Source organism: Lissotriton vulgaris, chromosome 10 (assembly GCF_964263255.1).
Source record: "Lissotriton vulgaris chromosome 10, aLisVul1.2, whole genome shotgun sequence".
Classification (NCBI taxonomy): Eukaryota; Metazoa; Chordata; class Amphibia; order Caudata; family Salamandridae; genus Lissotriton; species Lissotriton vulgaris.
Genome location: NC_141698.1, coordinates 153,156,207 through 153,183,876, shown reverse-complemented (window position 1 = coordinate 153,183,876; position 27,670 = coordinate 153,156,207). Strand labels below are relative to the sequence as shown.

At 42.7% G+C, this 27,670-nt stretch overlaps 1 protein-coding gene across 4 annotated transcripts in view; it reads left to right on the top strand.

Annotated features, from left to right (window-relative positions):
• BHLHA15 (basic helix-loop-helix family member a15) overlaps positions 1-27,670 on the top strand; it is a 103,380-nt gene that overhangs the window by 38,068 nt on the left and 37,642 nt on the right. Inside the window, exon 2 of one of the 4 annotated variants that reach the window (XR_015300665.1) lies at positions 1,143-1,257. The exons of 2 other annotated variants lie outside the window; for them this stretch is intronic. The gene's annotated coding sequence lies outside the window, so the exon portion shown is untranslated. Of the gene's footprint in view, positions 1-594; positions 662-1,142; positions 1,258-27,670 lie in introns of all 4 variants that reach the window. One more of the 4 variants, XR_015300664.1, reaches the window with a different exon arrangement.

Here is a 27,670-nt window from a genome sequence, read left to right as displayed (position 1 = left end):
CCTTAATTCTTGGAATTATAGCTCCAAGCTGTTACTGAGACTTTGTAATAGACATAGCCTGCCTTGGATATGAGGCTTTTTCTTCAGGATGAGATGCATATGAGCCTTGCAGGGGTCACAGCCTTCATTCCAAGTACAGTATGGCATGATGTTACTGTGCTTTTCTGCTCTAAATTGCATGGGCGCATACACTGTTTAATAGTAATACAAGGTCGATAGCTTGATTCCCCCTACTTTACAACAACAATTGATTAACATTGAACTGAGGCACTTACCTTGTGTTAGCTGTTGCTGCCTTAATTTTATCTGACATGGTTAAAATTTAATAAGCTTATCTCTAATTAATTTCTCATTCCTTGGGTTACAGCAGCATTGTTTGTATACTGTTTGGGAATCTATATTTATTAAAGTTTTTTACACTTTTATTTGTCAGGTTTAGAAAATTAAGCCCTTATCTTCTATCCATGTTTCATTCTTTTGATTACAGCTGTATGGAATGCACATTAAATATTGTTCAGCTTAAACTCAGGAATTTGACTTTTGACTTTTTAAATGTAGCTAAAAGCTTGAATATCATATTTGGTTCCATTTCAGAACCCGAGGGGCTGGCCTAAGCCAGTGATCCATATGTTGGTGCCAATTTATTAAAGGCGACTGACAGGTAACACTCTGAGATTTTGGATAACTTGCTGATTTTTCTAATGAATACATTAAAAAATAAATACATTTATTTTTTATTTTTTTTCCTTCTTCTTTTTTTAGTTTACTCATGAATAAACACCTGTAATTATGTGATCTACTAGCACTGATGTTTAAGCCTTCTGCCAATTAATGTGGCTGTAATTATAACATGCTTAGTAGTGGAATGGAGTTTTGTATTGTATCATCTAGACCTACAAAGTGTTATACTTATTTATCTAATTTCTTTAATACTTTTCACTCTTACAATTAATTGAAGGAATAGGCTTCTCCATTATTTCACCTAATCTTGGAGCCTTTCAATTTAGGCATAAACTTCTGTGATTATAATTCCGCATTTCCTCTTGATGTGAGTGTGGCATGTGACACTCTTGCCTTCTCTGCCCCTTTGCATAGGTGAATAGGGCCACTAATAGTTGTTCATTCCTTTTTAACTTTCATAGCTTCAGTCTACAGAGTCATTTTCCGGGTGGACTCCATACGATTGTTGCACCTTCGGTTGGGTCTACTTTAACAATAGGTGAATCGACTATTACATCTCCTTGTTTTAGAGTTATGGTACGTTTTGGCACATTAATCTATTCTTTTCACACACATAGGTTCCGAAGATGGTTTAAGGGTCTTTTCTCCCCTTCGTCTTGGTGGTGGTAGTCATTTTGCAGTCACATTATCTTTTGTTTCTTCTCTCCTTTTTCTAAATAGCAAGGGATTTTGTCTCTTATTATTTGCTGTAATATAACCCTTGAATGTCTGATACCCATTTTTATATAATTTTGTATTTAGATGTTTTATTGAAACTGGTACGGACGCTCATATAATTACCGTTGTCCTGATGATGACCATTTAGTTTCACTATGGTCGAAATGCCTTTGACGCACATATGTGGCCGAAATTGAAGAGGACGCCTTGTTTGCTTTGTGTTGTTTCAGTTTTGTCCTGAACTTCTGATTTTTGTAAACCTTTTTTCCTCAGCCACGTGTCTGTTTACACATTGCACTGTTTATAGGTCTTTGTGTATTGTGTTGAGCGCCTTTTGTCTTATATGCTATAAGATTGAATTATTTATCATTGTTAATAAAACTTTCTATGAATTGTATATATTTATACATGGGTTTTTTCTTTTTTCTCCTTTTCTCTTTCCTTTTTCCTTTTCTGTGTCTTCATTGGTATAATTTTCCATATTTTTCATATTATAATGTTTACTTTAGGTTTTTTGATTCTATGTTTAAAATGTGATGCAGGTATTGTGTTAACTTGAACCCTTGTAAAAATTGTAGTATAAATCTCTTTAGAGGAGGCTCCTTATATTTGTCTTAGTGATTATACCCCTCCGGGTATATAATCCGCTAGCCCCTCAAGACTTCCAAATATAAGCTATTTGGGAACTATACAACCCTTATCAGAGAGTCTAACAACGTAAATATAGTATTGTTATAGGGTTCAGTTGATGGTAACAAAACTGTAATACGACATATCCTTTAGGCTCAGGTTTTATTGGAATCACATTTGTCTTTCCAGTTCATTGTTTGAAATGTTATTCTTGAGAGTTAATTATGAATACTTGCTCCTGAGTGAGATGACTATATCACTGTGAAGCTCTCTGATACCCTAACGGGTCATGTTTGCACTGTACAAAACGTGAAATAAATAAATAAATTAGGTTGAATGAGGGATCACAGACCTTGTCTTAGTGAATTTTTCAGCTCTGTTACACCTTCATCTGTTCCTTCTTGTCAATTTTTGTCAAGGCTAAGTGAATTAGAGGTCTTGCTTTCGCCTGGCTGAGATTTTTCCAGGAAAAATGAGCACACAGTTGTTCTCTCACCGGTACATGTTAGAGTTTCTTAGTATTAAAAGCGGCGTTCTTCAAGGTCCCCTTTCTGCCCTACCTTATTCTATTTCTATGTAGCCCCCGCTTGCCAGGCTTATCAGATAATTTGGGTTTTCCATTTTATACATACCAGGATGATACTCAAATGATCTTAAAATGTACTCCACTTTATCCGCTACTAAAGACAGCTTCACAACATTTTGTCTTCCATTGCCATTTTGATGGCCGATAATGCTTTAAATTTATACTTGGACCATACTAAACTCCTGGTGTTTGAGGTCTGAATAACAGAATGCTTGGGGCCTAAATTCTTTGGTGCTTCGCTGTTCTCCTTGACTTGAAGTAATCATTGGTGCACTTTTGATGCATTCCATACCTTGGTGTTCCAAGTCAACAGAGTGGCATTGACCTACTTGTGGTTATAAAAAACTTTCAGAACTAATATCTATCTTCTGCTTGCATGTCATTTGCAAGTAATCCAGGTGTTGATGTCATTTTTCCTTGACTACATAAATGCTATTTATCTAGCAACTAAATGTATGCTGGTTCACAGTAGGAGAACATCTGTATAATTTTACTTTAAGTCTTTGCATTGGACACTAGTTGCCAATAAGATTATCTTTAGGACCTTGTACCATGGCCTCAAGGATTCACCTCTGTAAACCTAGGTAGATTGCAAGCTTTACTGATTGTGCCAAGGTTTCAATCATCCCAAAGTGGGGTAAATTGTTCTCTTACCTTTCCCCTTAACTTTGTATGAGCTATCACTATCACGTGAATGTAATCTGAACTGATCATTTTCCATAAACTATTGAAGAGAATAGACACCATTGTATGTTTGAATAATTCATTAATTAACTTAAAAGAATATAATCAAAAACAGTGAAAAACATGTTAAAAGTGTTTGTGAAGTTGCATTGTTTATCCTGTTCTGCTCTTCACAACTTTCGACAACTGTTGGAAAGATATTCAGCAAATTCTGATTTTGACAGGACAACTCTTGCCCCAAAACAGTTTTTCAAGACAGTTATTCTGCAAGCAAAGTTATGTGAAGTTCCAAAAACTTAGCAAATTTTGCACAGTTTAGGAGCTTGCTGAAGAAATGTACATTTCTCCAATTCTAGTTAAGGAGCAGTAAGGTTGAGATATAAAACAAACTCCCCTCAAATGGACTTATTATGGTTACCAGCATTGTTGGAGTCATAATACACTTATGGCTAAATTCTCGCTGTACTAACGTGTATTTAGAAGGCATTAGGGTAGTGGTTTTGCAGATAACATGAATGCGCAAATCAAAAAGAAGGGAGATAGAAGCAAGTTCAACAGGTTCCCTTAACCTCCCATTCAAAATCAATAATAAAAAAAAGTGAACCCAAATACCTACGTACCAAAGGATCATAGAGGATTATCTTGAAGACGCTCATCTACGTATTCTCACCCAACAGTGTATGTTATCTCTGTTGGGGCAATGTTGTGGGTAGCATCATCATAGGGTCTAGTTCACTTGAGTGTCGAGTTCTACAGGTGAAAACTGACCTCCTACCTAGAGGAGAACAGTTCAAGTAAAGAAAGTGGTGAAGTGTGGGTATTAAAATTATGTCCTATACTGAAGAAAGCATTTATTAGAAAACCTGCTAAAAAAGGATAGGGGTAAGCATGGGCGGAAAATCCGTTTCGCTCGCGGATTTTGCGGATTTTCGGTAAATTCGCAATCCGCGAGATTCGCGAATCTCCCGCCAAATCCGCGAGCAGCGGATTTTGCTCGCACTGTTCGCGTGAGTTCGCGGCTTCCCAGTACAACTTCGCGCCCCGCGAATAAGTGCAAAATTGCAGAAATACGAGCAAAACTGAAACTACTTACCAGGTTCAAAAGTTCAGGCTCATCATTAGTAGCCATTTCCTGTAGTGCTTCCTGAGGGGCCCCTCCAGAGTTCAGTTGCCAGTTGCAACTATTATGTGACCCTGCTCTGAACCTCAGAATAGTTACACATATGCCACAAAGGTCCTGAATTACAGCTAAGGGAGACAAGCAGGAGCCAGGCTGGAAGTTCAAATCCATTAATCAGCCCCTAATTCATTATTGTCAGTTGGGGCAGGGCAGGTGTTGTAACTAATTTTGCAACAATGAAAGCACTTAGCAAGTGCAAAAGATCACTAATCAGGAAGCACTAAGGAAGCAGGTGCCAGCTAAAAAAATATTCTGTGACACATTAATCAGCCCCAAATTAATTCAGGTCACTTGAGGCAGGGAAGGTGTGCTTGCGTTGCCACAATAATGTACACTGACTGGACAACCAGAGGGTGCTGTGATGAAACAGAGGGTGGCATGGGTGGGCCAGAGGGTGGCATGAGTAGTCAGAGAGTGGCAGTGGTGACAGAGAGTGGCAGTGATGAAGAAGAGTGTCCCAAACAGGCTGGACACGTAGAAACAACAAGTTCGCGAAACTTGCGACCCGACAGGTAAGTTCGCAATTTGCGACATTGTACAAAACCCTCGCGAACTGGCAGAAACCCGCGCAAACACAAAAAAAAAATTGCGAGTTCGCAAATCCGCAAAATTCGCGAACGCGAGATTCGCAAAATTCGCCCATGCTTAGATAGGGGTATGGTTAAAGGAAAAGGCGATGTTGTGTGGATATAATACTGGTCCTACCCATCGGATGACAGAGTTGACATGTTTCAGCCACATACATCACCTACGGGTCTAAGGCTTTCATCAGGACCAAAAGAAAGGCACTACCTCCAACTCTGAGGTACCCCCTATAAGTGCAATAACTTACAACTAACTTGTCCAGGTTGCAGTGACCTTCTGGACTCATCAGTATTAACCGCATCGCTGCGGCGGCTTTTCCCGCTGTGTGCGGCGAATTTGAAAAAGCCGCGTTACATGACGAGCTCAGCCCGTCATCCGCACACGACCACCGTGGCTGATGACGAGCTGAGCTCGTCATCAGCAGCGAAGAGGTTAAGGGCACAATTTGTAGCCTTGTAGTGATGTCGAGTGATGCCTCATGGAGTTGGGGAGAACCTAGAATGGTCCATTCACAATTGTGGTTCTCTGTGTCTCTCCCATTCCGAATGAGGTAATGGGATAACATTCTCTGTTAGGTGAGAATACATGGATGAGGATCATCAAGATAATCCTCTATGAATCTTTGGTATGTAGATAATCTGGTTCACTTTTTCTGATTATTGTTAGCCATGAATAGCAGTTTCAGTAGTGCTTTACTACCCTGTCTCAGCTATAATTTTGGAAATCAAATGAGGGAGAGTAGAGCAATATAAAGGCAATTTTATTCAAATATACTGGTTAAAAAATGCAATGAGCTTCACAGAGCTTGAGAGAAAAGTGGCATGCAGTGGCGGCTGCCACCAAGTGGCACAGGTGAGATGGGGAGATAAAAAAGAAAATACTTACCTTGCTGCTGGACCGCCTCCTCGCCTTGCGTCGTACTCTTCGGGTCCTGCTTGAAGCAGGAAGCACACCAAGGCTCCCCTAAACCTATTAAAAAAACTGCAATGCTGCTTTGTGATTGGTCTGAGCGACGTGGTTCGGCGCTCAGATAGGCAGTGGGAGCCTGTGCATGTTTCTCACCACGCTGTGTATTACAGCCTGGTGGGGAACATGCAAAATTGGCATTACAGTTTGGCCGGCCCAAGACGGCCAGCCAATCCGTCATGTGCACTTAAGTGCCCACCACTCCGCCCCTAGCTGGCTGTGACACAGCCAAGCCCCGCCTCGTAAACCTGCCTGACAACAGAAAAATAAAATTATAATAACCTAGTGTTATTATTATTTTATTTTTCCTTTTCCCACTGCTCAAAATGTAGGGGGGCGGCGCTCCTCCACCTTAGTGGAGGAGCCGCCGCTGGTGGCATGCAACCCAGAGGTGTACCTACTTGGAGGTTTCCCCACACTTAAAACCAAACAAGTAGATAATATAGATGAATTGACTTAGCGTTGACTTCCCTAAATGACTTGTTGCCATTTACTGGAAAGCTATTGGGGGACCTGCGTATGACAGATGAATAAAGGATGTGGGCATGGGAGGAAGAGGAGGAAGACCGGAATAGGGAGTAAGCATGTGACATTCGTAGGCACCCAATAATTGATTCCTGGAGCGAAGCACTACAAGAAAATGACTGATTAACCAGGGCCGCCTGTTAAGGGAATTCAATGGAATCTGACGCATAAGCTGGCAGATCCAGCCCTCCTTTATTTCGGGACAAGTCTCACTAAAATGTAATGTTCTGTTGCTATATGTTGACGCCCTCATTGACTATCCTGGGATTAATTTATTGTCTGAAATCCACACTAATAGATCATACCGGGATCTGGTTTGCCACACTTTTCTTGATTGGATATGTTTTCCCTTTGGATTAAGCCTCTCCTTGTCTTATCCCATAGATTCTTACTGCTTCATACTGTGAAACAGAGACATTTGAAAAAGAAATTGGAATGCTTGTATTCTGAATATATAATATGTTGCAAGTAATTGGATAAAAAGGTATATAAAAGAAATGCAATATGCTTTAAAGGCGTATCTGAAGGAACACTTGTGTAGCACTACAATAAATTTCGGGGTCTGCTTAGCCAGCATGATCTTCCACCGGGGTGTAGGGGAGGTTCAACCACAGGGAAACATCAAGCTTGGAAAATGGTGGATCATAAAAATCCCCTCCAGATTTCCCCAAATGAGAGAGAGAAACCTGAAGGTGAGCAGCTGTGAAAGTACCCCAGGCTTCTTAAACTATGCTCCCATATCCTGCTTGGTCAGTCCACCGTCGTTGGAAGAGGTAATTTTACCAGCAGGTGAAATATTTTCCCTGATGGAGGCAGATATATAAAAAAGGTACCTGTGCTAATGTACACATCTGTCCCTTATACTACTACCAATTTGCCCTTCGGAAATCTATAGGAGTAAATAAATGGCAGGATGGAGGGCTCAAACAATCTGATACTTGTCTAGACCTCTGTGCTTACTCCTGCAATTTTGTTTTTGAGGAACAATCCAAAAAAGTCTTTAAAATAGGAACATTGCGCGAGGAAAAATACTTGGGGGCATATTTACGAGTTCTGTCGCATCCCTGCATATCAGCAGAGATGCTCCAGAACAAATGTGTCACGCAAAACTACCCTTGCGTCACGGCAGATGCGCCGCTATATCCAGGGCAGACAAGACTTGGGCCAAAGTGAGCATCTTTAACTTGTCCTTCCAGAAGAAGTTTAGAGGGCAAAGGACTTGGATAAGGGGAGCCCTGAGTCCTTTTTTTCGGCACCAGAAAGTAATAGGAGTAACAACCAGTCCTGATTTTTGATCCTGGCACCCTCTGTATTTCTCCCTTGTCCAAGACAACATTAGCTTCTCCATGGAGTATGGGCATGTGGTTGTCCGGCAGGTGTTGTTGTGCGGGTGGCATGTCTAAGGGGTAGGAAAGAAAGGGTACTCCATTTTGCACGATCAGGAAGGTGCATTGATTAGATGTGATGCTCCTCCAGCAGGGGAGATGGAAGGTGATGAAATCCCCTCCTGGCTGATCATGTTCTGCCGAGGATAACTTAAAGCGTTTTTTGTGGCAGCTGTGGGGGAAGGGGCTAGACTTTGGGTAGCTTGTTGCCCCTGGAAGCCTGAATGCTGTCAGTCCAGTCCTCAGCCTTGACCTTAAAATAAGTGAGGTCTGTTGCTGCTGAAGTGGGTATTGTCTGTGCAGGTAGCTCCTACCAAAGCATCGAAAGGGGTGCTGGTGCTAGGGGAACTGCTGACGTCGGAGAGGTAATCCCAGAGAGTCATAAGTGGCCTTGCTGTCTCGAAACCTCTCAAGGCCAGGGTCCGCTTTACTTCCAAACAGTCTAGAACCGTCAAAGGGGTTGTGGATGTCCACAGAAATGCCAGAGAAGCGAATTCAGTTTTAGCACCTAAGCTCCAGGCTGGTGGGGCCGACTGCTCTCCCCGAACAGTCAATAGTGTCCAGACTTTATAGAGTATATTGCTGCATCATGTCTATCCAAGATCAACTTCTGTAAGGATTGACGGGCATTGTCTGAGACCATTGGCATGATATCCGCCAATTCATCTTGGAATGTGTGTGAATAACTGCCCAGGAGGCATGTGGTGTTTAATGACCTTCAGGTGACACTGGCCGATGAAAACATCGTTTGGCGAATGTCTCCATTCTTTTCAGTTCCGTTTCAGGTGGGGTGATAGGGAATTCATTGGGGTTCCAGCAGCTCATTGTTGCTTGGACAACAAAGCTCTCTGGGTGGGATGCTGTAAAAGGTAGTCTGGATCTGAAAGAGTGGGCGTCTGCAAGTTTAGTAGTCTCCTCTTTCTCACTCCTCAAAACTTCCGAAGTGATTTGTGCTTGTAAGGAACTAGAAGGTTCTGGGTTCAGCCCTTGTTGCTGAATTTTGAAATAAGACCTTAGAGATGGAGTAACTTTTATTTTTACTTTAGATCTCTGTGTAGACTCCAATTTGTTTTCCTCCTTCTCTAAATTATTCTTTAGGTAGGCTCTGGATGTGGTTTTTTGTTTTTTCCTGCTCACTCTCAGAGTAATACCCTTTGGAAATTGCTCCTGACTCAAAAACTTTCTATTGCGCAGACTGTGAAAGGATTTCACTGTGTTGAGCTGAGTTTCTGATTGCTGGGGTTCTGATTCCTCTTTGGGTTTTGATTTACCTTGATTTTTTTTTAAAAGATTCTCTAACTCTTGAGGCGACTCCTCCTCTGTTTCCTCCTGTGCTGATTTTATGATTTTACTCATATGCTGATTGGTTGTAGAGTTTTTCTCTTTTGCAATTGAGAATTGGCAAGGTTGACAATGCTTGTAGGTCTGACAAAGCAAAAAATACTGACAAAGCTGACTGTTAAGAATGCTAGAGTTATAGCAAGGCTTATGACATATGTTGACTTGTTGAGCTATGTAAAGCAGATTACCCGATATCCAGACACTCTCCACTTTAAGAATATTATTAGTTTCTGTCTCCTCGTATTCGAATTTTTGTCTTTTTAATTTTGTGCCTCTACACTCTTTTTTGTACTCTAACGTGCTCTTACACACTCTCTTCTGCCCCGTCGTGCTCTCTGATATGTCTCTTAGCCCACTCGTTATTTTTGATTTTGTAATTGGGACTGGGACAGACTTTGCCTCGCTGACATACTCAAATGTCAATGACCGCTGCTGTTTCCCGACTCTACCGCTCGTGCCCCGGAACTGATATCTCAGTCTTCCGGAGGCACGGCGGCAGCGCGACTTTGCTCTCCTCGCAGCGTTCCACTTCCCAGCCACGATACGGGTTCCGGGATTCTTCTCTGCCTTACCTGCTCTGTGGCTCCCGTCCGCTCCGCCGAAAGACCTCTGGAAACTCAGGTCAGAAACCGCACCTTCCGCCTCCGAGATACCATGCGTGGAATACCGAGCTTCACTCTCCACCCCACAGTTCGACGAGAGAGGGAGAAATCCAAAGAAAAACACCATTCCAGGGCACACTCCGCAAAGAGGTAGGAGGAAGTACCGTCTAGTTAAACGCCAGATTGTTTGTATGTTAGGTAGCTATTATGCTCCGTTTATGCTCCGTGCATCTTTTTCTCTGCTGTCCGTTTCACTGGAGCTTTTCCAACCGCTGCTGTGGTGAATCACGGGTGCTCCGGGAGCTCTCCGACCGAGCTTCCTACTCGGCCGCCATCTTCCCCTCCAAGAGAAGTTTTGAGGAGTGAGAAAGAGGAGACTACTAAACTTGCAGACGCCCACTCTTTCAGAAGAGAGAACCCACGAACAGTCCCTCTCCTAGCTGGAAAACCGAGCTCAGGTAGCGTAAAGAAAGGGAGAAAACCCAGAACTAAGAAAAAGAGCCTGGTAGAAAACAAAAGTTTGGAAGAAATCTGGAAAATCAAGGGAAGCAGTACGGAAGAGGGAACTGAAGTTCACATGGCGGAGGGGGGTGCTGATTCCTCTGCTGCAGCAGCAGCACATATAACTGCACATATAACTGAAGAAGTTGAAGATAAAGAAGATGACACAAGATCTGTAGAATATAACAAGGATACAGCAAAAACCCATACAGACGAACTTCTTGAAAAAATATGGGTAGAAATGAAAGAGAAATTCTCCATCTCAGAAGCAAAACAAAACAAAATACAGGAGGTCTGCGAGAAATTGGACAGCAAGCTAAATGCACTAGGAGACAGAGTTACGGCAGTAGAAAATGAAGTCGCAGGTTTAGACAAAAGGGTGGAAAAAAACAGGAAGGAAATAAACTCCTTAAGATTAGAAAACAAAACCATGAATGAAAAACTGGAATCCTTGGAGAATCAAGCAAGGAAAAACAACATAAGGATTCTAAATGTGCCGGAGAATCAAGAGGGTAAGGACACAAAAGCATTTGTAGTGGCACTTCTGGTAGAACATTTCCCATGGGCAGACAAAGGAGTACTGGAAGAAGATATACAGAGAGTACACAGAGATCCTTATGGAAAGAGCAAAGAAAGAAAAACACCTAGGAAGATCCTAGTCAATTTCAAAACGTACATGTTGAAAGATAGGATCTTGGGAGAGGCATTGAAAAAAGGAACGTACAACAAAGATAGTTGGAACTTTAAAATAAGATCTGATATGTAAAAAGCCTCTCAGACCAGACAATGGGAACTGGGAAATCTAATGTCAGAACTGCAGCAATTAGGTGCCTCGGTGCAGATGAAATTTCCACCCTCATTACGCATTCTGTGGAGGAATAAAATGCGTAATCTAAGAGAGCCTGAAGAGGTGAAAAACTTGATAGAGCAAATCAGAGATCAAGTACACTCAGAGGAACCCCTGAGTTAAATGACCATATACAATCTTATATACAACCTTATACAACCTTATACAACTTCAGATAAAGAAGGTATACAAAAAAAAACTAAAAAAAAAAGTATAAGGAAAAACAGATATAATTCAAATCTCACTCAAGTGCAAGGTATATAACAAATATGAAGGAGCTTTAAACCAACCAATTAACTCACTTTTTAACTGTATATAGATAAGAATCACGGGGGTGGGAACGGGAAGCCAAAAGGGGTATGAAGATAACCGAAGGAGAAGAAGATGGAGGCTTCCCCGGGGAGGGTAACTTTAAATCACACATTAGAAAGCATAAAACCACACGAAAAAGGGGGGGGGAGCAAAATAGGGGAAAAAAACAAAAAATTCCTCATCTGCGAATACTCAGGAAATTAAAACAATTGGGAGTGATGCTTAATAAAAAATCGCAACATGTGAACAGAACAAATGGGGAGTGCAAGTAGGGACGTAAAAATCCTATCCTGGAATGTGAATGGTTTGAGGACAAAAAGCAGGAGGAACAGAATCCTGGAATACATCAGAACTGAAAAAAGTGAGATAATAATACTACAAGAAACTCATTTGTTAAAAGAAGGGACCAAATAATTAAGAACCTATGGTGGGTAGATACTTTAATTTGCACTACACAACAATGCAATATTAAGGGAATCGCGATAATCTTCAAAAAATCCTTAAAAGCAACTATAACCACTTCAGAAGTGGACAGCAAAGGAAGATGGGCCACAGCTAGTGTTAAAATAGGAAATTCTCTCATTACCATCGAAGGCTACTATGGTCCCAACTTGGATGATGCCGATCCGTTGCGAAAATTGTAGTCGCAGCTATTACTAGCCACTTCTCCCATAATATTGGGAGGTGATTTCAACCTAGTGATGGATTTAAAACTAGACAGATCACCACCGGGTAGACAGACCAACTTGAAAAAAATGAGACAATGGATTGGGTCTTATAAAAGGGACCTTGACCTGGTGGACATCTGGAAAAATAAAGGAGAAAAATCACACCCGTTCACCTTGCACAACAAAAAACTGGGACACAAATCTAGGATCGACTTCTTTCTGATCAGTAACGAATTATCAAAGATGGTGAAAAGAGTATCTCACCTACCAGCTCACTTGTCAGATCATTCAGCGGTACAACTAGAACTACAAATTACAGAAAATATAACTGAAAGAAGATTCACAGTTGAGAGAGCTTTGCTAGAAGACGAACAAATTATAAGGGAGCTGGAAATTGAAACAAATATCTTTTTTGAATTAAATGCATCAGGTACCACAGAACAAACAACTTGGGATACCTTTAAAGCTGTTATAAGGGGTAAACTCATGAGTCTAGGGGCTCATAAAAACAAGCAAGTAAAACAAGAGATCTCAGATCTGGAAAAAGAGATTAACTCCTTAGATATCGCTATATCCACAGAACAAGAGGAGGTAAGGAAACAAGATCTTCTTAAAAAAAAACAGATGCAAAAAGATAAAATCAACCATATTCTGGAAGAGAGGCTAAAGAAAAAATGGGATTCCAGCAAACTAGCAAAACATGAGTTTGGTGAAGGTTGCGGAAAATGGCTGGCATGGAAGCTCAAAACAGATCTAGCTAAAAACAAAGTGAAAAGCATAATTCCGGATGATCAAACTATCCCCAACTCTGATGAAAACATTATCAAGCATGAATTCTGGAAATTCTTTAAAGAGCTATACACGGAAGATATAAATCCTTCAGATCAAGAGATTAACTCCTACCTGGAAGATGCAGCGCTCCTAAAACTTACAGAAAATGAAAGAGAAGCTCTAGACAAAGAAGTCCTAGAAGAAGAAGTGGCAGATGTCATTAAAGGTTTGAAAAAGGGAAAAGCAGCAGGGCCGGATGCCCTACCAAATGAATTATACATGAAACTGAAAGATTCTATACTTCCTCATATAACCAAACTAATTAATTTAATTCTTACACAACAGAAACCTATACCAGACTCCTGGAATGATGCCATAATTACAATCATCCTGAAAGCCGGAAAGAACCCTCTCAAATGCGACTCATATCGTCCAATATCATTACTAAACGCTGACTACAAAATATTTACAAAAATAATGGCAGCTCGACTAGGGAAAGTATTATCAAAACTGCTGCACCAAGATCAAAAAGGATTCATTAAAGGGAGAAATCTACATGAAGTAACACAAGAGCTCCTAACTACAATAGACATTGCAACAAGCAAGAAAACTCCTCTTACCATACTTGCTGTTGATGCCGCAAAGGCTTTCGATAGGGTCAATTGGACCTTTCTTGAGAAAGTTATGGTCAAAAACAACTTCGGATCTCACTTCATCTGTATGGTAAACCAAATTTATAAGGATCCAAGATCTAAGGTTCTAATTAATGGTAGTCTAACAGAAAACATAAAGATAACTAGAGGAACGAGACAAGGTTGTCCACTTTCCCCTCTACTATTCAATTTATACATCGAACCGCTAGCGAATAAGCTAAGAAACAACAACAAAATCACTCCACTCAAATATGGCATATGGTAGAAGAAAATCGCTCTTTACGCGGCTGATCTAATGATTTTTACAGATGACTATCTAAAAGCTAAGGATAGAATCGAGAAAACTTTAGGTACATTTGGGAAAGTCTCAGGATACCTGGTGAATCAAACGAAAACAGAGATCATGACATGGAACACGGCCTTTCAAAGCAAATATATAAAAAATGAAATCAGATACCTAGGAATTCTAATAAATCATGATATAGAGAAGACTGCAAACAGGAACTTGAATAAAGTAGCCGGAGACGTAAGAAAACTGCTTGAGACTTGGGCCTCTTTACCATTGAGCTTGATTGGGAGGTCAAATATAATCAAGATGACCGTCTTGCCAAAGTTTACTTTCCTATTTAATGCAATACCAATGGAGTTTGGAAAGGCGGAATTAGCTCGAGCACAGAGAGACATTACAAGCTTCATATGGGCAGCAAAAGGCATGAGGATTGCTTGGAAAAAGATCAGGAGGAGCAAGAAAGATGGTGGGTTGGCTAGCCCAGACCTGGTGGAATACTGCAGAGCCTTTCAATTCAAGAATATCAAAGTACTACTAAAAAGCCATGACAACTACCCAACCTACTTGCAAGTAATTACAAAATCAGATGATCATGCGCTGTTTAAGTATGGACACCCCAAATACTTCAAAAAAATAAAACTTAAGACATTAAGAGATGCAGCAAAGATGTGGACACAAATTAGAGGCATCCTGAAAATATCGTACTATAGCAAATGGGCCCCTATTTGGGAATCCCCCGGAACCCCAGAATGCTTAAAAGACACTCTTGCACTCTCATTGAAAAGAGCCGACATAAAATATTGGGGACAAATATTAAATGGTCCGAACTTGAAAACTTGGTTAGAACTTCAAGAACTGACAAACAACACACTATCCAAATTCAAATATTATCAAATTCTAAGTTGGTCCAAAACTCTCCCCAATGTAAATGGTAATGATAATCTGGAAAATGACATGGTCAAAACAACACGATCACCAAAAGAAGTAGGGAAGTGGTACTGGGCTCTGATAGCGGCCAACGACATTAACATTAACATGGAAACGCATATATGGGGGAAAGATATTGTAACAATGGATTTAGACTTAATTTGGGAAAAATCTGTAGCTAAATGCTGGTCAACCTTGAAATCCGCGGCCTTGAAAAGGAACCATTTGTATACAATTCATCGGGCGTATTGGACACCAAAAAAACTCTCCAAATTCAAAAACGCTGGAATAAAGAAATGCCCTAAGTGTGGGGAAGAAAAATCAGACGATATCCACATGTTTAAAAGCTGCCCTTGATTGAAAGAATTTTGGGACCAAGTCGGTAAGACCCTGAGCACTATCCTGTCCAAACAACTAACTGTGAGTATAACTCTTACTCTTTTTGGGATTGTAGACCCAGGAAATGAGGGGGGGCTTACTAAGGAGCAAGAGAATCTCCTCTTTGTGTTAATACTTCTTGCAAGGAGAGAAATCTGTATCAAATGGATAGGATCCTCTTGCCCAACTCATGCAGAATGGCTGAATTCGGCAATAAGAATCAACAAACTTGATAAGTTAGGAAATGTAAGCAAGAGATTTAAGTTTTGGGATAGTTTTGAAAACTTCTTAAACCCCAAATAAGAATCAAACATTAGTCCTATGATTAAAGCGATACATCTTCTGGTGGACAAGTACGGTACTTGTTGAGTAGTCAAGCTGGCTAGCTCCCCTCGCTCCAAATCAGAAGCATTGGTATGTAACGAGTAAAGGAAACTCCTCAAAACCAACAAGAGGACAAAACTCCCCAGGCAAGAGAGATCGAGGGGCAGTGTCGGAAAAGAATAAAGAGGCAGACACCTGATACTCCGTAATCATACAGTAATCGCAAGATGAGGACAAAAGAAAAAAAAAAAAAAAGGAAGTCTGGATCCCCGGGAGCCGATCCACGCCGCCTTGCCACCTTCCTATTGACTGCATAGACCAGGTGCCCACCAGGACGTCATGTGAGGCCTCATTAAAGAGAAACAGAGGCTCCTGAGTAGAATTTTTCTGAATAGGAGATGCAACGTCACTCGACTAATATTCTCTCATAATTCTTATGTATATCTAATGGCCAACTAGCATTAAAGTGACACAAAACAACATATATAGTGCTATACAAGAATAACTGCCTTCATCATATTGCGTAGGAAAAGAGAAAATAGTAGACATCCAGTTTGTGATGAGGTAAAGATTAATTCTCTGTTCCTCAACTGATGTGATAATAGCCAACATGTGTTTTGGCCCATAGAGACGCACTGGCCTGGGGCCGTTTCAAGGCAAAAAAATATCATGGGCATAGAGGTACATCAGAGAAAATACAATATTTATTCCTATATATATAAATACCTATGTGTGAGAATATCCTGTCACCAGTACTTACATTGTGTGCAAACAGTAGCACCAAAGTAAACAGGAGAAGTCTTGTGGTAAGGTTAATAAGTATGACAGTAGGTACATAGATTCTGTGTGGTATACAAGATATCAGGCAAGACTGTGAGATAATCAAGGGAGCTGTAGGAAGACCTCCAGCGAGATCCAAGAGAGAATCAGTGAAAAAATATATAAACATAAATATTACCTTATAGGTAATCTTGATTCTCTCATAGTGTAGTGTGCAAGTCATCAGACAAAGTGGTAGTCAAAATATCAGGCAAGACTACGAAAGAATCAAGGGAGTCTGGGACAGACTCTTTAGGTAATGAAGGGTAATTGACTCTGACAAGATGGTTTGGAATATATGTTTAGGGAAATGTGTTCTGCCCTCAAGGGGTTACACACAAACATTCTTATAAGAGTCCCTTTAAACGGCATTAATTGAAGGAACAGAAGACCTCAATCACACTTGTACTTTCTGAGTAGATTGTGCAGGATTAAGAACTTTTGTTAGGAGGGTCGTTTTGACCGACTGGGTTGTCAGGATGAGTCAAGTCAAAATCACTTTATTCGATTAATTAAAATCATAAAAGTACACAATAAAAACGTGAAGATAAAGACATTAAAAATACTAAAAAAATTAGCCCAGCAATTTTACATATTCAGGATGAGGGCAAGTGCCTGAGCCATACTTCGCATAACAGTGGTGAAGGATGTGGACTCTTCAATAGGCATGGCAGGATGCCATGCTCACTGTATGCCACTTTCTCTCCTGATGCCATTGGTGCTGCTGCACCCTGCACCCACTGCTCTGTGCCCTGCAGTCCCACAACTACACCTCTAGACTCACTGTGTGTGCAGCTTTGAGCACCCCTGATTACCCCTCTGTGTACCCCAATGTCTGAAATATTTGAAAAAAGTTATTTAAGAGAATGGAGAGATTTGTTTAAAATAAAACAGAGGATTCTTTTTAAACCCCTAACAATATTTTCTTTCTCTAAAAAGGTAGATGAGTGTAAAGGATTTACACCCACCAATAGACAGGCATTAGTGCGTCTTACCTCCGACCCTCCTTGCTCCTGGGCTTCCATATTAATTGCCACCACTGTCTAGCCCAGGGGCAGGGGACAAGGTGTGCTCTGTCCCCCCTGCCATCTTGCCCACGGGCAGGAGGATTCAAATGTAATTGCTTCCTGCTCACCTTGCCCAAGGGGTTGTATGTCCCCATCTGCCCCATTAACCTTGCCCAAGAGTGAGGGACAAAGGAGGAGTAGGTGATATGCACCCTGTTTTGAAATGGGGCAAGGGGCCAGTGACAGCCAACTAGTCGGCAATAGCCTAACGCACCTTGTCCAGGTGGCGGAAGAGCAGCCAGCAACACTCACTCCTGCACCCTGTGCCTATCAGCAAACAGGGTGCAGGACAGGTGCCAGCGTACTGGCTCCTGTCCTCCCTGGCCTGCATAATGGTGCAGTTAGTGGATGAGCCTGTCAGCTGGCAACAGCTCCTGCGCCCTTTTCACAATTATGAAAAGGGCATAGGAGCAGGTGCCAGCTTCCCTGCTGCCCTGGTGGGCAGCAGGGAAGCTGGCACCTGCTCCTATGCTCTTTTCATAATTGGAAGGAAGCTGCTCCGTGACTTTGGGCTATTGGTGAGCAGCCAGCTGCGGTGACTGCAGACACATTCTTTTGTGATCTGAAGCATTTTGCAGGCCATGGAGGTGCTTGTCAGCTGGCACCTGCTCCTGCACCCTGTTCTTAATTGTGAACTGGGTACAGCCTGCAGTGGCGGTTGATGACCCTCAAAAATGGTGAGTCGACATAAATAAAATGAAACATACAAATAAACATCTACATTTCAAAATGAAAAAAAAAGCTTTCACTTACCTTCTTAGCCTGCAGCATGTCCTCTGTGTTCTCCGGCAGTCTCCAGACTCCTCCAGCGCGAGGTCTCGCAGCTCCTTATCCAATCCAGACACTGCTCTTGAGCTGCATGAGGGAAATGTGAGGATTGGCTGGAGCAGGCTGCTTCAGTGCTCCGAAGAGCACCGAAGGCCTGTGCCTGCTCTCCAACCTAGCTGTCTATGACAGCCGGGTTACAGAGGTTGAATTGCGCATGTCTGTTTGGCCATAATAATGGAGCTGGCCAAACAACATGTGCAATTCACAGTGAAAGGGACACTCGTCATTGCTGTCAATCAGCAGCAATGATGCACTGGCCTCGCCATGCCCTCACTGTTGGACAGAAAGCCAGAAAAATAAAATGGTAATAAAATATTTTTTTTTAATACTTTTTATTTTTTTATTTTACATTTTACAAATACAAAAACAAATTGGCATCGACACAGCGTATGTAGGCATACCGTTTATATAAAATCATTTTATTACCATTTTATTTTTCGAGCTTTCTGCAGCTGTGTGGGGAGGGGGCGGCGCTCCTCCGCTCCCATGGAGGAGCTGCCGCTGGGTACAGGAATGGATGAGAGCTAACCTTACCCCTAAATGGCTCACATAGCAATATGGGAGGGCGGTGACCCACACCAAGGGCTGTATTATACAAAGTGCCCCGGGGGCGCAATGAGCCTTTGTGCCATCTTTGCATGTCCCTGTGGCACTTTGGTATTACAGAAGGGGCCGCAGACACTTGTGTGGCCCCTTTTTTAATATCAACAGCGCTGGCACTCTGGAGAGGGGAGAAATTCTCTTTAAAAGTGTAGGTGGTTTCCGCCTGCACTGTGAAAACATAGAGCGGCTTCAAAGCAGCCACTCCGCTTGTCAGATGCATGCACTGCCCCCATGGCAGCACGAGTGCACGGCTGCCCTGAGGGCAACGCATTCATCATAATACAGCGCATTTTCCTTCATTGTGCCGGGCGCACAAAGGTGCTCCCGGTGCAATGAAGGAAAATATGCCTCATGTATAATGCGGCCTCTGGGCTGTCTTTGGGCAAGGGAGAAAGGTTTTAGGCATATCATATGTCCTGGCCTGCTCCTAGGCAAGGCCATGAAGCCAAGAAATACATCTCCCTACCACTCTCTCATATAATTGTCTTCACCTACCCTAGTGCCAGGTGGATGGTGTGGGCTGTAAAATGCCCCACTCACACTTTTCAAATGCAGTGGAGGTCCTCCCAATTGTTCTCCCATCCTTGTGCAAGGCTGTAGGAGATGGCCTGTATTAACTTTGTCTAATAAATATGATGTATATGTAGACTTGTGTAACAATGCCTAAACAGCATTTTTTAAGAAAATTGGAGTTTTTTTAATATAGCTGACTAACAGCAAAGTCGAATGTGCAAAAGATTGTTTTTATGAAATAATGTGTTATTACTTTTAAATTATTTGAATAAATGAATGAAACTTTTAAAATGTGTGTGTATGCAATGTTTTCATGCTATCTTGTGGTCTGATACATATTAAGTTGTAAATTTGGTAACCTACGCAATATTTAAATCCCTCTCACTGATGCAAACTGCCCCCAGGGGAATCCAGCATCACTAATCATTTGCCAAACTCAGGAGAAGGAGTTTTTTGTTTTCATAAGACTGCATTAACTCCTCCCTAGCCCTTAGGCAAGGCAATAATGGGAGTGAATTAACTCCACCCTCTGCTTGGGGAAGTGATTTGTCCCTTGGTCCAGGCCAGAGGAGGGTGATGGATAAAAGCCATTTTCTTTTATCTCTCTCTGACCTGTCTAGCAGGTTTGAAAGCGATATTCAGAACGTCGTATTCTTCCTAATGAGCGTGAATATTGTGAAGAAAACACCGGTGAGTGTCCTGTGTATGTGCACAGTATTGTCCATACTTACTGTGTTTTGATTGTCTGCGATTATTGAGTTTGTAGGCAATCTGAAAAATATTCATATTTTCACATGCACAGCGGACACTCACATTTTGCTTATGTCTCTTGGAAGGCTGGACGGATTTCCATCAACCCAAGTAAATTTGTTTATTTATTTATTTTTGAGATTTATACAGCGCGTACAATTGCCTGTAGGCGTCTCGGCGCTAGAAAATTTGAATGTATTCCAGAGGTTAGGCCGGTAACTATTCTTGATCAAACAGCCAGGTCTTTATCTTTCTGCGGAAATGCATCAGGGATGGGCTGTCTTTGATGGAAGCTGGCAGGGAGTTCCATAACCTGGGAGCTGCCACAAGGAAGCGTCTATCGCCCCAGTTAACTGTTTTTGTTCGTGGTATTTGAAGGATTTTAAGGTTGTTAGATCGGAGCGATCTTATGGAGGACTGGTATCTGAGATGGGATTTCAGGAAATATGGACAACAGTTGTGCAGTGCTTTATAGAGTATGCACAGCGCTTTAAACTTGATCCTGTTTCGAACCTTGAGCCAATGCAGGTCTCTTATAGTCTCAGAGATTGGTGAGAACTTTGGGATTCCAGACAAGAGGCGGGCTGCAGCATTCTGGATGGTCTGCATTTTTTTGGTCACTCTTGCTTGGGCGTTGATGAATAAGCCGTTACAATAGTCAAGAGATGACAGCACGAGGGCGCTTACCAGCGTCTTACCTGCTGAGGTTGGTAGAAACGGCATGATTTTCTTGATCAGCCTAACTAAGTTTGTGATGGGCTGTTGCTGCTATTTTATTTGAGTGGGCCATGAAATTTAATTTATCGTCAAAAATCACCCCCAAATTTCTGACGGTGATGGCTGGTGTAGGTGGTGTTCCGTGTGTAGGGGGCCACCAGGTGTTTGACCATCCGGGGGAGAGATGTCCAAATATGACGACCTCCGTTTATTCAGCATTTAACTTTAGGCAGTTAGAGGCCATCCACTCACCGATCGCCTGCATGCCCTCTTGGAAGTTTTCAGCTACCTTGTCTCCATTCCCGTTGATGGCCAACACAAGCTGGGTGTCATCCGCGTACGAGGTAAGGCTCATCCCATAGGCCTTGATGACAGAGGCCAGGTCCGACACGTAGATATTGAATAGTGTCGGACTAAGGGATGAGCCTTGGGGAACCCCACACTGTAGTGACAGCTTGTGCGATTGGAAGGGCCCCAGTGTGACCACCTGTGATCTACCGGCCAAGAAGGAGGAAAGCAGATTTCTAGCCATGTGGCGGATGTCCAGGTTTTCGGCACGGTCGACCAGGATCTTGTGGTCGACCGTGTCGAAGGCCGCCGACAGATAGAGCAGTACGAGTATTGCTGTTCCTCCCTGGTCCCGGATCACTCTTATGTCTTCTGTAGCTTTTATTAAGGCAGTTTCGGTTCCGTGGAACTTGAGGAAACCAAATTGGGTGTTGTCCAGTAGTTGATGTTTTTCTATGAACTCTGAGAGTTGTGAGTTCATAGCCTTTTCCACCTCCTTGGCTAAAAAGGGGAGACTGGCTATGGGGCGGTAGTTTTTTGGTTGGTCCTTGTCCAGATTAGCTTTCTTAAGTAGGGGTTTGACCAAGGTGTTTTTAAGGGAGTCTGGGTATATCCCAGTTCTGAACATTATGTTGCAGATTGATACAATGTCAGGGGAGAGATAGTCCATGATCGGACGAATGACTTTTAGAGGGCAAGGATCTAATGCTGAGCCTGATTTGATTGTGGCCGTTATTTCCTTGATTAGTGTTTCTCCAAGGTCTAAGAACTGAGAAAGTTCGATATTGTTAGTCCCGTTGTTAGATGTGGGGGGGGTGATTACTGTTTTTGTGGAGAATGCTTGATATATATCATTCACCTTTGTGAAAAAGAAATCAGCCAGAGAATCACAAAAGACTTGGGATTGAGGAGGATTGAGGTCCGGTGCGTTTCCCGCTAAAACCTTAGTTATCTCAAAATGTTTTTTACTTGAGTTTTTAGAGGAATTGATTTGTTCAGCGAAAAAGGATTTGTTTGTCTCGACTATAAGGGCTTTGTATTGTCCGAGTGCTTCCTTATAGCTGGTCTTGCTTTCAGCGCTGTAGGATCTGTGCCAATGTCTCTCCCTGTTTCTACAGAATTGCGTCTTAATACGGAGCTCCTCTGTAAACCATGGGGCTGATGGCGTTGCTCTATTTCTAGAGAATATTTTAGTTGGGGCTAAGGAGTGGGTGGCGGTACCTATCCACTCCTGAAATTGCCGTGTGGCCAAGTTTGGATCAAATGTTGAGTCAGGACGAGTTTTTTAAAGTAGGTTCGTTAGCTCAGCGTGATCGATGTCCTTCCAAACTTTAATGGTTTGTGGTTTCGGTACAGAGTGGGGTCTGAGTCTATTTAATGTGACTGATATTTTTATTAAAATGGCGAAGTGGTCGGTCCATGTCATTGGTAAGGTATCTATTATATTAATGCCTTGCATATTAGTAAAAATGCCATCTAGCGTGTGACCGGCTATATGGGTGGGGTTGTTACCAGTTGCCGCAGACTCATGGTGTGCATGTCTGATATCAAGGAATGGGTATCTTTGTCAGCTGCATTCTCAAGATGGAAGTTCAAGTCGCCCAATAATGTAAATGAGTCTTCCAGCGCTGGAGCCTCTAGTATTGCACCCAGATTTGCTAGAAAGTTGGTGCGAGAGCCTGGTGGTCGATATAGGAGGATGCCTTTAAAATGAAACGATGGGGTGAGTTTAAGATCGAAAAGAAGGGCTTCGCAGGAGGTGGAGTGGATGTGAGATATTCTGACCGTTATGTGGTCGCGGGCGATGATGGTTAGTCCTCCTCCGCGCTGCCCCACTCTATCTAGGCGATAGGCGTTATAGGCTGGGGGGTTCGCAACTGCCATGCCAGGATCGGATGCTCCATCCGTCCATGTCTCCGTGAGAAAGAGACAATCAAGGTTGTTGTTGATAATAAGATCGTGTATTTCTTGCCGGTGCTTGACAAGGGATCGTGCATTGATTAGTGCAGCGGTGATGTCGGAAGACATAGATGCAGTGACAGCATGCGCTTCGATTTTTTCATTCGTTATCTGCAGCTTCACGTTGCAGTGAGGACATGTAAATTTTGTGGTATCTGACCATGAGTGTGGATTATATTGAGCGCAGTCGGTGTTAGGCGTGCGCAGTGCCATCAATGTGGATTTGGGGTAGATGTGGGGAGCCTGTTGCGGAGATTGATCAGCGTTTCTGGCCCTTGGCCCGGTCTCGGCACGGACGAGCACAGACGAGCTTGCCTTATGCGCGCCTTCAGCGCACATTCGTCGCGCCCGCTGCGCTCGTCCACTGCGCTTTCGCAACATGCACATATTTGTAGGGAGGGAGCAATGCAAGAGGCGTGGCCTCAAAGTGGGCGTGTCCCAGTCAGGGAGAGGGGAATGAAGTTGGCGGGAAAACGGCGATTTTGCCCTTACCAGTGCTCGTTTTTCAGCAGGAAAGGGTGCCTGCACACTGCAGTGATGTGACAGGGAAGGTGAGTGATTTTAAAAGCAAAGTGAAATTTTACAGTTTTAAAAGAAAGTTATGCTCAGTTTTCCTTGCTACTCCCGGCTGTGCCTCAGGAGGGTTCAAAAGTTATCTGGCACGATAACAACACCCAAGTGTTCATGCACCGTCCTGGACACTCACAAGAGAAGGGGCCTCGCCTTTAATGAGCCATGTCCGTTGGAATACCTGAGGTGGGAAAGAACAGAGTGAAGATTTACCTTTTTGGAGGAAGCCAATATATGGGGATATTGACACAGGATTCTCCTATACAAAAGCTCCATTCGGAGACTTGAGTTACTAAATTTATAAGAAAGAGATTGGAGCCTGTACTCACAGCTAAGTTCCTGGCTTCAGTTGAGTGGAATAGTGGTGTCCCTATTGGTGCCGGAGCACACAGGCCTTGAAGCCTTTCTGGCAGACAAGACGAGGGAGAGAGTGTATTCACCCAGACAGAGATGGACTCCCCAGTTCCTTCTCAAAGAAACTGATAGAATGGTGGTGCGGAGGCAACCACACTTAACTTCCATGTTGGCGCCATGATTGGGATACCGTTCAGACAACCTATACTGTACCCCTCAGTCATGCTTCAGACACAAGGGAGACTTCTGGAAGGGATAGGGTGGCAGACCCCCTTATTACGCCTTGAGGGCACTGAGGGTCTCAGAAAGTCTCTGGCGTATTGCCCTCTCATGCCACTAATGCATAACCTTTGAATAGTCTGTTTAACTTACCTGGAAGAGACACTAACTTTGAAGGTAAGGAAGGTTTGAGACAGCCAGCACCCGGGTATTTACGAAGGCACCACAGAGTTGCAGACGTCGAAGAGGAGCACCTCTTGAGTCCCAGCAGACTGAACTGTGCTACATCAAGCAGGGTGGGTTTGTCTGGTGTTGAATGGTGTTGAATGGTGCTGACTGGTGCTGAATGGTGGTGGCTTTGGGCAACCAACAGATTCTGGTTAAGGGTTACAGTAGAAGTGAGCAAGTCACAACCCTACCAAGACCAGGAGCAGCCAAGACATCAGTATGGATGAGTGTTGCAGTCATTTAACTTGCCTGTGTGTGGCACCAAATATGACATAAATGTTCCTGGGAGAGTTATCCAAGACTCCTACAGGTGAGCCTGGCTGGGGAACATACAACATGCTACAAAACACGGCACTTCCACACCCACGCAGCGCCTTGACGCCCTTGGGCTAAGTTAGCGCTTTATAAATCTAATATTCATTCATTCATTTATTCAATTCCTGGAAGAAACTCACCATGCTCAAACAAGTTAATTGATGGCCTGCCTGCCAGCAGAAATAAATGTGAACAATCCACCAAAGCTATGCTAGCAGATAAACCCTCAGAGAAAGACAGCGACTTGCACCAGGCAAGCACTACACAGCACCTACCAACCAGCAGAGCACCAGAGGAGGCACAGGAGGAAATCTCTCCAGACTTCTTGCATAACTTCTCAAAAAATCTAATTAGGAGTGGGATTCATAAAACCTAACTTCAAAGCATGTTTCAGTGAGCGGAATGTGACCTGGCATCCACATGTGGGACAGTTAGATGACATTGAAAAGGCAGTGAATGACATATATGAGTAGTATCATAGAATGTGGGGACTCCCCTATTAGAATCATAATGCGGAGCTGCAAATTAAGCAGTAGGACCTGGGACTCTACTTGAAGTAGAATACAAAGTCTGCCAAAAGGATTAGAAAGCCAGGGCATCGTGGGATACATGCAAGGCATGTTACACACAATTGGTGGGTGCCCAAAGGACTCTCCACTGAGACTGAATTGTATGCATAACACAGGCGTTTGTGGCCTCAGAAGAGACTTGTCATCCGACATCCTCAAGAGGGTACATTTTTTGGGGACACAGAGAACATAATGTACATTGCATTAAATCAAGTAGAAATTATTTGCCTGGGTCACAAACTGCAATTATTTAAAGAATTTGCAAAGACCACACTTTGCCAGCATAGGGACTTTAATGGGGCTACAGATTTTCTCCACTCCAAACAGGTTGCATACCAATGGAGGCATCCATTTAATCTCATCTTCCCATGAAATGGAAAGAAAATTATCACAACATCTCTCAAGGATGCAGAGAGTACCCAGGGACTTACAGATGCCAGTTCTGATGACCATGAAGGAGTAGATCGCAATGCGAATGACTCGGGATGTTAGCCAGTCTGGAAGATGGTGCAGGTATATGGAAGAGCAGAAAGAAACCATCATGTGTGGTCATAGAACCTGTCAGAGACAATGTAATGCAAACGATGAAGGAACTGATCAAACACAACAGAAGCGCACAAGACCTGGAAGATCCATGCCGGAACCCTTAGACGAAGAGGACCAATCATAACTCCAGTATCGCATGTGCATTATGAATCTGATAGAGCTCTGGTTGGGGATTATTATGGGTGAGGGGCGGATGCTGGGTGTTTGTCATGATGGCCCTGGAAGCGATTGTTGTGTGTTTATCCATGAGAGAGGCAACGTGTGTGCGAATTCTGTTAGTGGTGTTGGAAAAATGTATTCTTGGACACATTTTTATAATTTCCTGGAAGGGAAGGAACAAGAGGGAGACTCATCAGTCTAAGGGGGCATTTGCTTTATATACTGACAGTATATGAGGGACTGCCCAGGCAGCTGCTTCAGCATCTTCTCTACTGGACGCCCGTAGAGCACATACCACACCCACAAATGCTGAATATTCTAACTTTAACACAAGAGTGTTGAATGCACCATCAATGATGCTGTTGGGTCAGGTTATATTTGTCATTAGCGGCGAAGAGGTTAAGAGAGTCAGGTGATATAAGCTTTATCCAAGAAACACATCTATTGAAAAAAGATGGACGTCCTAACTCACTTGCTTTGGCAGTCCCCAAGATTTCTTAATTGGAAGACCATCATAGATGTAAAAGGTCTCATATTCCACGCAAACATACTCAGATTCCCTTCCTATACCCCATTAGCCCTACCCAACTGACTCACAATTTCGCTGTTTTCACTGCGGGGCAGGCAGATTTCAGAGGCGCTGTGTGCATCATGGTACTATAGGGTAAAACGAGAAATCACTCCTCTCAGGAATGGTTGCACCTGTAACTCTTACAGTCGTGAGTGATGCTCACAAATTTGAAAAGCCTTGGGCTCCAATTTTGTATTTCTTATTTTTTGGTGCATGGAGCTCTTTCGTGTATTTTTTATAATCCTACCAGATCATATGGAAATACGCCAGCTTTGAGGCGGAGAGGAGCGTGGGAATATGGTTGGGACTTTGAGGTGCAGAATGAGTGGCAGATCATCAAATGTAACTGTGATGAAAGGCTTCCTTGATGACTGCTAATTTGGAGAAGGGAGGGTGGGTATGGAATCTAGTAGTCAGTCATTTAGGTTCAGGCATGTCACCCACACTGGCCACCGGGTTGGAGGCATTGGTTAGTGTATGTTTCAAAATTCCACAAACAGATTTGGTACAAAAAATCATCCCATGGACATTAAGTGCAAAGTTATGTGGATTTAGGAAATTAAGCGTGAATTAGCATTGTTTGTAAATTCAGTGCACTCATATGGATAGTTTACAACATTCGTAAATTCTGCACTCTAAATTATAAATGTTTATCAAGTAAAAAAAACGCTTACCTATCACGACCAAGCAGAAGTGGACCATGCAAGTGTAGTAGTTACAGGTGTTTTATGAATCCTAGCCAAAGACATTTGCTGGTATTAGGGACCCTCTCTTCCTGGCTGCTCCTAGTTGATAATTCATCTTCCTTCCCGACAGTCTCAGTTGGGGTATCTGTTAGATACCCCAACTAGAGCAAGTTGAAGTATAGAAGTATTTGGGTGTACTGTTTGATGAGAAGGGTAACTATCAGCCGCAAAAAAGAGATATTCAAAGGAAGACCAACTCCCTACTGCAGCATTTAGAATCTTGCAGAAATCACCGGGCAACCTTACATATGGGCCTCTCTTAAACATTATAGGGGCAAGACTGCTACCAACAATTAC